Below are 8,670 nucleotides of genomic sequence, written 5' to 3' on the forward strand. Positions count from 1 at the left end.
CCACAATTCATCGGATCTCGACAAACACACCGCAAAAATAAGAGTTACATAAAATAGATCTCCAAGAAAATCGAGGAGAACTTTGTAATGAGATCCAAAGAGAGAGAAGAAGCCATCTAGCTAATAACTATGGACCCAAAGGTCTAAAGTAAACCACTCACACATCACCGGAGAGGCCATGGAGTTGATGTAGAGGCCCTCCGTGATCAATGCCCCCTTCGGCGGAGCTCCGGAAAAGGCCCCAAGATGGGATCTCTCGGGTACAGAAGGTTGCGGCGGTGGAATTAGGTTTTCGTGGTGCTCCTGGATGTTGGGGGGGGGGTACGTGGATATTATATATATATATTATATAAAGTACATCAGTGGAGCAACGAGGGGCCCACGAGGGTTGAGGGCGCGCCCAAGGGGGGTAGGCGCGCCCCTTCTTCGTAGCCTCCTCGATTGTTTCTTGACGCCCACTCCAAGTCTCCTGGATCACGTTTGTTGAGAAAATCACGTTCCCGAAGGTTTCATTCCGTTTGGACTTTGTTTGATATTCCTTTTCTGCGAAACACTGAAATAGGCAAAAAACAACAATTTGGGCTGGGCCTCCGGTGACAAGCAAAGCAATTGTTTCATACTTTTGATGTTCTCAAACTTCTTCAATATTCACGCAATACATGAGCGTGAGCCATGGATATAGCACTATGGTGGAATAGAATGGTGGTTGTGGAGAAGACAAAAAGGAGAAGATAGTCTCACATCAACTAGGCATATCAACGGGCTATGGAGATGCCCATCAATAGATATCAATGTGAGTGAGTAGGGATTGCCATGCAATGGATGCATTAGAGCTATAATTATATGAAAGCTCAACAAAAGAAACTAAGTGGGTGTGCATCCAAGTTGCTTGCTCACGAAGACCTAGGGCATTTTGAGGAAACCCATCATTGTAATATACAAGCCAAGTTCTATAATGAAAAATTCCCACTAGTATATGAAAGTGATATCATAGGAGACTCTCTATCATGAAGATCATGGTGCTACTTTGAATTAAAAGTGTGGAAAAAGGATAGTAGCATTGTCCCTTCTCTCTTTTTCTCTCATTTTTTGGGCCTTCACACCTGTTTTATGGCCTTTCTCTTTTTTTTCGTCCAGAGTCTCATCTCGACTTGTGGGGGAATCATAGTGTCCACCATCCTTTCCTCACTTGGGACAATGCTCCAATAATGATGATCATCACACTTTATTTACTTACAACTCAAGAATTACAACTCGATACTTAGAACAAAATATGACTCTATGTGAATGCCTCCGGCGGTGTACTGGGATGTGCAATGATGCATGAGTGACATGTATGAAGAATTATGAACGGTGGCTTTGCCACAAATACGATGTCAACTACATGATCATGCAAGCAATATGACAATGATGAAGCGTGTCATAATAACGGAACGGTGGAAAGTTGCATGGCAACATATCTCGGAATGGCTATGGAAATGCCATAATAGGGAGGTATGGTGGCTGTTTTGAGGAAGGTATATGGTGGGTGTATGATACCGGCGAAAAGTGCGCGGTATTAGAGAGGCTAGCAATGGTGGAAGGGTGAGAGTGTGTATAATACATGGACTCAACATTATTCATAAAGAACTCACATACTTAGTGCAAAAATCTATTAGTTATCGAAACAAAGTATTACGCTCATGCTCCTAGGGGGATAGATTGGTAGGAAAAGACCATGGCTCGTCCCCGACCGCCACTCATAAGGAAGACAATCAATAAATAAATCATGCTCCGACTTCGTCACATAACGGTTCACCATACGTGCATGCTACGGGAATCACAAACTTCAACATAAGTATTTCTCAAATTCACAACTACTCAACTAGCATGACTCTAATATCACCATCTCCATATCTCAAAACAATTATCAAGTATCAAACTTCTCATAGTATTCAATGCACTTCCTATGAAAGTTTTTACATTATTCCTAAAAGCAAATTTCCATGTTGTTCTAAAGGACTCTCAAAATAATATAAGTGAAGCATGAGAGATCAATTATTTCTATAGAAAAAACCACCGCCGTGCTCTAAAAGGTATAAGTGAAGCACTAGAGCAAAAACTATATAGCTCAAAAGATATAAGTGAAGCACATAGAGTATTCTAATAAATTTCAAATCATGCGAGTCTCTCTCAAAAGTTGTGTACATAACGGATGATTGTGGTAAACTAAAAAGCAAAGACTCAAATCATACAAGATGCTCCAAGCAAAACACATATCATGTGGTGAATAAAAATATAGCTCCAAGTAAAGTTACCGATGGACGAAGACGAAAGAGGGGATGCCATCCGGGGCATCCCCAAGCTTAGGCCTTTTGGTGTCCTTTCATTTTACCTTGGGGTTCCATGGGCATCCCCAAGCTTAGGATCATTCCACTCCTTGTTCCATAATCCATCAAATCTTTACCCAAAACTTGAAAACTTCACAACACAAAACTTAAATAGAAAATCTCGTGAGCTCCGTTAGCGAAAGAAAACAAAACACCACTTCAAGGTACTGTAATGAACTCATTATTGATTTATATTGGTGTTAAACCTACTGTATTCCAACTTCTCTATGGTTTATAAACTCTTTTACTAGCCATAGATTCATCAAAATAAGCAAACAACACATGAAAAACAGAATTTGTCAAAAACCGAACAGTCTGTAGTAATCTGTAGCTAACGCAAACTTCTGGACCCCAAAAAATTCTAAAATAAATTTCTGGACGTGAGGAATTTATCTATTAATCATCTGCAAAAATAATTAACTAAATATCACTCTGAAAATAAAAATGGCAGCAATTCTCGTGAGCGCTAAAGTTTCTGTTTTTTACAGCAAGATCAAAAAGACTTTCCCCAAGTCTTCCCAACGGTTCTACTTGGCACAAACACTAATTAAACACAAAAAACACAACCAAAACAGAGGCTAGATAAATTTTTTATTACTAAACAGGAGCAAAAAGCAAGGAATAAAAATAAAATTGGGTTGCCTCCCAACAAGCGCTATCGTTTAACGCCCATAGCTAGGCATACAAGCAAGGATAGATCTAGGTATTGCCATCTTTGGTAGGCAATCCATAAGTGACTCTCATAATAGATTCATATGGTAATTTAATTTTCTTTCTAGGGAAGTGTTCCATGCCTTTCCTTAATGGAAATTGGAATCCAACATTCCCTTCCTTCATATCAGTAATTGCACCAAACGTTCTAAGGAAAGGTCTACCAAGAATAATAGGACATGAAGGATTGCAATCTATGTCAAGAACAATGAAATCTACGGGCACATAGTTCCTATTTGCAACAATAAGAACATCATTAATTCTTCCCATAGGTTTCTTAATGGTGGAATCCGCAAGATGCAAGTTTAAATAACAATCATCAAAATCACGGAAACCTAGCAAATCACACAAAGTTTTTGGAATTGTGGAAACACTAGCACCCAAATCACACAAAGCATAACACTCATGATCATTAATTTTAATTTTTATTGTAGGTTCCCACTCATCATAAATTTTTCTAGGGATAGAAACTTCCAAATGAAGTTTTTCTTCATCAGATTGCATCAAAGCATCAACTATATGTTTAGTAAAAGCTTTATTTTGACTATAAGCATGAGGAGAATTTAGCACGGATTGCAACAAGGAAATACAATCTATCAAAGATCAATTATCATAATTAAATTCCTTGAAATCCAAAATAGTGGGTTCATTGCTATATAAAGTTTTGACCTCTTCAATCCCACTTTTACCAATTTTTGCATCAAGATCTAAAAACTCCAAATTTTTGGAACGCCTTCTAGGTAAAGGTGGCTCATCTCCAGCCCCATCATTATCAAGATTCATATTGCAAAACAAAGATTTAATAGGGGACACATCAATAACTTTTAGATCTTCATTTTTATTTTCATAGAAACTAGAAGAACACGCTTTCACAAAGTAATCTTTTTTAGCACGCATCCTAGCGGTTCTTTCTTTGCACTCATCAATGGAAATTTTCATGGCTTTGAGATACTCATTGATATCATGCTTAGGTGGAATAGATCTAAGTTTCAAAGAATCAACATCAAGAGAAATTCTATCCACGTTCCTAGCCAACTCATCAATCTTAAGCAATTTTTCTTCAATCGAAGCATTGAAACTCTGTTGCGAAGTAATAAATTCTTTAATACTAGATTCAAAATTAGAGGGCATCTTATTATAATTTCCATAAGAATTGTTGTAGGAATTACCATAATTATTAGAGGAATTACTAGGAAACGGCCTAGAATTAGAATTACCTCTATACGCGTTGTTACCAAAATTGTTCCTACCAACAAATTTCACATCCATAGATTCATTATTATTATCAATCAAAGTAGACAAAGGCATATCATTAAGATTAGTAGGAGCACTCTTATTAGCAAACAATTTCATATGTTCATTCATCTTTCCACTCAAAACATTAATCTCTTCGATTGCATGCACTTTTTTACTAGTAGATCTTTCAGCGTGCCATTGAGAATAATTAACCATAATATTATCTAGGAGTTTGGTAGCTTCTCCTAAAGTGATTTCCATAAAAGTGCCCCCCGCAGCCGAATCTAAAAGATTTCTAGAAGCAAAATTCAATCCGGCATAAAAATTCTGTATAATCATCCATAAATTCAAACCATGCGTAGGGAAATTACGTATCATCAATTTCATCCTCTCCCAAGCTTGTGCAACATGTTCATGATCAAGTTGCTTAAAATTCTTCTTGCTACCTCTTGAGCACTACATTGGTTTTCCCTTGAAGAGGAAACGGTGATGCAGTAAAGTAGCGTAAGTATTTCCCTCAGTTTTTGAGAACCAAGGTATCATTCCAGTAGGAGATCACACTCAAGTCCCACGCACCTACACAAACAAATAAGAACCTCTCAACCAACGCGATAAAGTGGTTGTAAATCCCTTCACGGTCACTTACGAGAGTGAGATCTGATAGATATGATAAGATAATATTTTTGGTATTTTTATGATAAAGAGAAATAAAGATGCAAAGTAAAATAAACGGCAATAGAAATAGCTAAGTGTTGGAAGATTAATATGATCGAAGATAGACCCGGGGGCCATAGGTTTCACTAGTGGCTTCTCTCAAGAGCATAAGTATTACAGTGGGTAAACGAATTACTGTCGAGCAATTGATAGAATTGAGCATAGTTATGAGAATATCTAGGTATGATCATGTATATAGGCATCACGTCCGCGACAAGTAGACCAAAATGATTCTGCATCTACTACTATTACTCCACACATCGACCGCTATCCAACATGCATCTAGAGTATTAAGTTCATAAGAACAGAGTAATGCTCACTACTAGAAAAAGGCCTATTAGTGGCACACCTATTTTGGCCATTAATGGTGCACTATAGGTGTGCCACTTTTACCATGCCACTAGTAACAAATACTAATGGCGCACCTCTGGTGCGCCATTAGTATACCAGATAATAGTGGCGCACCTGATAGTGCGCCATTACTATGTCCAACAGTGCGCCATTACTATGCCTCCTAGGGGGCCATATTTACCTTTACGTATGCCCCCAAGTGTGCCATTACTATGCACCATAATGCGCCACTGGTATTTAGCCCTGGTGCGCCACTAATGCTAAACAAGGTGCGCCACTACTATGAATATTAGGATTTTTTTGCTTTTCTGATATTTGCACAGGTTACAAAATACATTACAACACAAAATATAAACAACACAATATATAAACAACAGATTTATCGAATGCAATAGAAGATTAGTCTCCGAATACAATTCATCATATTAGTCTCTGAATTGAAAATACCGAACAAAGTTAGAACATTACAAGTCTCGAGACCGCGAGTAGCGAGTTTGTCGTCACATTACAAAGTCGATATCGATCATCTAAACTACCATCACAAAGAAGAGAGCTGTGGTCACGACGAGCATCATCGCGATGAAACTGGTCTTCATCCGGTTCCTCCTCCACTCCCTCGTCTCTCCCGCTAGATAGCGCGCTTATCTAGCTTCCGCCTCCGCCCTAGTGGTGTACCCTTTGTAACTGTTACCGCTGAAACGGTGAACCTGTCTCCGACACTCCTCCCAGTCGTCGTAGACTCCGGGAACCTTACACTTGTACACGACATACGACGACATCTCTATGCACTAGACAAACAAAACGTTAGTAGCAATTCACAGACAATACATAAGCAATATATAAGTATGCAACAAAAGGATCGGAAGAGAAAAGCAACACATTAATAGCACGATTCATGGTCCTACTAATAAATAGCATCAATTACATATAAGTTGAACGACTGTCCAAACCAAAGAGACATACAAGTTCATTAAAGTTTAATTACAACATGAGCTAATCGATATTTCAGAACTACATAGCATCACTACTTTCGACTCAACTCAGGGACCGGAGCGCGGATGAAGCCGCCGTCTTTCGTGATGGTCATGAAATCACGATCGTTGTCAGCCTGCATTGGTAGCGTTGTTTCTATTTCACTGTTGGAAGGTTGATATTTGAGGTAGAACTGCCCCGAGGTATGAAGGACATCTTGATGGATGATTTCCACAAACTCCGACTGGATGCGAAAGAATTCTTGTCTGAGGTCCGCGTCCTGGATTGCCAACAAGCGCGCGGCCCAATCTTTGAGACTATTTGGTAGCAGAAGGTGATCATGGTCCTGTACGATCGCCCGCATGTGATGGAGGGGTTAGTAGGCATCCTTCTGACCGCCAGGTGGCTGCTTGACGCAGGGGAACGTCGTTACGTGGGTGAACACATGCTTGCCGTACCTAAAAATTGGCCTCCTGAAGGTGCCTCCAGATTTGGCGTAGCCAGGGAGAACATCATCAAGAACTTTCTTGATATTTGTGTACTCTTTATTCGACTGCCGGACCGAGTCGAAATACGTGGCCATGGAATGGTTCGGGCTTAAGAGGACGAGTGTGCAATGTGTGTTACTGCACAAAACACGGAATGTTAGAAAAAAAAAGAACGATCAAAATCTAAGAAATCATATGTTACGGGGCGGTGAGGGGATGACTTACCGGGAAAGTAAGGCACAAGGAAGTTATCCTTATCTGGGTTTGCCAGAATGACGCCTTCGAGGTATGAACTCGCGACTTGCCGGTCCCCAGCGCTGCCCAAGATCTTGGCACGCATGTAGAATGGGTCAACTATCAGGATGTCCGGGGTCTTGTCTCTAATGATTCACATCTCCATACTTAGCGAAAATAGCCAAATGAAGGTGTAGTGCAGCGGATGAAGGTTAAACATAGCAAAGATGTCATCAAACCGCAGGACGATCATACCCCCAATGGTGCTATCGACAAAGCCCTTGCCCTCTGGCACCTTGGCCACGAAAACCGGGTATGCCACATCATTCTCGGAGAGACGCCGCTTCTCCAAAGAAAGAACACTGTCATGCAGACTCCGCATAGCACCGGTTGCAGCATTGAGCAGATTAGTCGGTAGCATCGGCCTACCCACCACATGCACCCTCCTCAAGATATCCTTAGGTGAAGGTGGCCCGTCCTAAGCACCGATCGTACTCGGTGCCGGCTGGCTCGCACCCTTGTTATTCTTTCTTTTCCATCCCTTCTGCTTCTTCTGCTGTAATGGGATCGAGTTCTGCTCAGAGACCACCTTCTTGAGTGTGTTGGGGCTGATAATATTTCGCACCTCGGCTATCTGAGGCTCAGTGAAGGCGGCACCTGGAGGCGTCTCCTGAGAACTGAACGCCAGATGACGCCTATTGCAATTGGGTTTCTCCGCAACGCTTTCTCCGAACATGGGTATAGTGACGAATTCTTAGGGCCTCCTTCTCAAGAACCCAACCCTACAAAAGACGACCGTCATCATCGTCGTCCGGATCCTGTGCCATATGCATGTCCAGATCAGTTGATGGCGGTAGCGTCGCGGCGGTCTTGCCATGGCTTGGCGCCGGCACCACTGGCGGTGTTGTCTGTGGGGTGGTGTCCCCCGCCCCCAAATGAATCTGGCTCTTCGGCCAACGCATGGACCAGCTTATGCAGGCGCTTAGGGTCATCACATCATCTTCGTTAGCCCCAGGGGGTCGATACGGAGGTAACAAGTCGTCACAGCCCCGCAGCACCCGAACCAGTTGAACCCTATACACGTTGGGTGGCATCGGATTACCGTGGAACAGGCGGTTGCCCGGTTGAACGATTCTGGCCTTGGCGACATCGATCAACTCGCCATCCATGAAGTGCAGGAGAGTGCATGGAACGTCGACGGCGCCCTGCGAAAACATGTAGGGTGTCTGGGATGCCCAGTCAAAGGCAAGGAGGTGAAGTCATCGGCCGAGAGGCTTAGTTACCGTGATGGCATCGAGCTCGGCTAATGCCGGGGCACCACCAACGGCGGGCGTGCAAGTGACGGAGGGGCCGCTTGCTGCTGAGGTGCCGGCCGGCGTATTCTTCCCACACCCGGGTGCATTAAGCTCCAATGCCGGCGCCGATGCCGGAGACACCAATGGATCCGTCGGCGCGTTATGCGAGTTGCTGCCCGTGAAGCTGGGAATCGGCAGCGGCCCCTGTTGGCCGCCCGCAATCCACGCCTGCAGCCCCTCAAGCAAGGTAGGCATAATGGCGATGATCGTCGCTCCCAGTTGGACTCGCACTTTCTCTTT

This window comes from Triticum urartu, chromosome 2 (assembly GCF_003073215.2).
Source record: "Triticum urartu cultivar G1812 chromosome 2, Tu2.1, whole genome shotgun sequence".
Classification (NCBI taxonomy): Eukaryota; Viridiplantae; Streptophyta; class Magnoliopsida; order Poales; family Poaceae; genus Triticum; species Triticum urartu.